This window comes from Triticum urartu, chromosome 7A, assembly GCF_056163025.1.
Source record: "Triticum urartu cultivar PI428250 chromosome 7A, HENAU_Tu73, whole genome shotgun sequence".
NCBI lineage: Eukaryota > Viridiplantae > Streptophyta > Magnoliopsida > Poales > Poaceae > Triticum > Triticum urartu.
Window position 1 is genome coordinate 726,081,271 of NC_141879.1, and position 2,837 is coordinate 726,084,107.

Consider the following 2,837-nt stretch of genomic DNA (forward strand, 5'->3'; position numbering starts at 1 on the left):
CATTCAAAATACCGATAGAAGGTGTTCAACGCTCTCCACTGGCTCCCATCCTTCACGTGTCTCAGCTTCGGATCATCTCCATCGTCGGGCTTCTTCCTCTCCGCGTGCCAGCGCATTAGCTTTGCTTCCTTGGGATCTACAAAATACCTCTGGAGACGGGGAGTGATCGGTAAGTACCATACAACTTTCTGGGGACATTTCTTCCCGGCCTTCTTGTATCGAGAAGCATTGCACACCGAACAGCTTGTTTTTTCCGCGTGCTCCTTCCGATAAATTATGCAATCGTTGATGCATGCATGGTATCTAACGTGTGGCAGATCAAGAGGGCACACGATCTTCTTGGCCTCATAAACACTAGTAGGACATAGATTACCCGCGGGAAGAACATCCTTTAGGTACTTGAGATGCTCATCGAGGCTAGTGTCGGTCCATTTGTTTTTAGCCTTCGTCTTCAGGAGTTGGAGCGTGAAACTCAAGCGGGTCACCTCAGGATTGCAACCATCATACAATGGAGTGTTCGAGTCTACCACCAGTTGCTCTAGCTTAGCCTCCTCTCTAGAAGCAGCTCTCTCATTACTCGTCTCCTTGCGAAGCAATGCTTGAACATGAGGGTCCCGCACGATTGAACTTAGTACCGACGAACTCTGCTGCGTGGAGTCCATGTCGTTCTCTCCGCCGCCATGTCCGGCCCCTTCTCCTCCGCCATGTCCAGCCCCTTCTCCGCCGCCATGTCCGGCCTCTTCCCCGTCGCCATTATCGATCATCTCTTCGTCTTGCCCCGTGTCATCATTGCCTGCCCCGTCGGCATCCTCAACATCGTCATCCTCATCTTCAATTATCCACCGAGTATAGCCATCCATGAAACCAGTCATGAGCAGGTGCGCTTCGACACGACCATCGTCATGGGGGTCGAGCCAAACTATTCCTTTGCATTTTCGACATGGACATAAAACCTCTGTCCGGTTATTTTCCTTCATGTCCTGCACCGCCGACCGCAACCACCTCTCCACCATCGTTCCACTGACCATCGTCAACTCTGCACGCTAATAATAAACAAGTTGATTATAAAAATGCGTGCATGCATCAAAGTCATACAAAAATTCGGCATGACCTTCCTTAAAAATATGACATATATAGATCTAGAGTTTGCCCGAAATTCGCCGAAACGGAAATAAATCAACATTTCGGCAAAACATGGGCAACTCAAAAGCACAATTTGGCGTCAACTCATGCCACACACAATTTCCATAAACATATCACACACACATAAACATATTTCCATTTTGCAAAAGCATGCAATTTTAATCACCTCTATCTCGAGATCGAGCACACGGTGGAGATGATGTTGTAGGGAGATCAAAAGTGCACAAAGCTCTTCTTGACAAAGATAGATCTAGTTAGGGGGAAAATAGGTCACTTAACTAAATGCTACATCTACCTAGCTACCTAATTTGGGAGGAGACAACTTCCACTAGTGGAGGGGGAAGGAAAAAGAGAAAGGAGATGCATTAATGGAGGTGGTGTAGTTAGGTAGGAGTAATGAAGAGAGAGAAAGGTAGATAGAAGAGGGAGAGTAATGGGGGAGAAGTATTGAGGAAGAAGAAGAGTGAGAGTGGGAGCATGTGGGATGTAGGGGAAAGGGAAGAGAGGAGGGGGAGGGGGAGGGACGGGTGGGGAAAAGGTGGTGGGTTGGTGCGGATTAGCAGTAGCGCGGGACGTAAAACGCGCTGCTGCTAAGGAAGTAGTAGCAGTGCGCTTTCGGCAAGGGCGCTACTGCTAACCGGGACCAAAAGTGTGCCAATTTGAAATTTAGCAGCAGCGACCTCAGAAAAAGCGCGCTACTACTACATCCATAGCAGTAGCGCGGCTCGCGGCACCGCGCTGCTGCTAAATGGAGTTTGGTGGACACTGCCGGTCGATATTTGTAGCAGCGCAGTTTACACCGAGCGCACTACTGCTAAAAACTTGTCAGTAGCGAGTTTCTCACACCCGCGCTACTACTAATTAGCAGCAGCGCTCCTTTTTGAGCCGAGCTGCTGCTAAGATTCTGTGTATAAGGTAGTAGTGTTTACTCACATGCCAGGTAGAGATAAAGGCCAATGAGAGATGTCCTTACATCGTTTGGTGTGTTGAAAAATGTATCATCCCATTAGAGGTCACTGAGGTCATTCATGCTATCATTAAGCGCATGCTGATCAACAATACCGTCTTGTGCATGGTCAATACCAGCTGTGTCCCCGCCATCAAAGTTGCGTGTCAAGGTGATGATATTATCTATTGGTAGGTTGGAAAGTCTGTACCTAGTTCTTCCACTGTGAACAATATATGAGTTTGTGTCATTGAAATGCTACAATTACCATGTGCAGAGTTTCCACTTAGCTTGTGTTTTTTCTAGGTTGAATGGCATCATCTGCTCATTGAAGTTTTCCCCTGATGTACTAATGCTCCCGCCCATAAACATCTCAGAAGGTAACACTGGATCACTGCCAAGGTATTCAATATCCCAACAAAGATTTGGTTGCTAGGTGCGTTGAATAGAACCATCTTGTAAGCTGGGTATCCTTGGGATGTTCACATGTGATGGGACACGAGATGTTCTACTTCTATGAATAATATATTTTTAAATCTCACAGCATATTTTTGAAATGCCTGAATATTTTTTACAGATAAGGTACATTTTAATGGTATGATTTATTTTATATTTTGTAAGTTGTTGCAAAAGTTTCAAATACATTCTTTTGAAAGCATGTGAATATTTGGAAATGTGACATACGCTTCTGTTTAATGCTACATATATTTTCTAAAACTTGAGCGCACTTCTTTTATGCGGCAGGAAC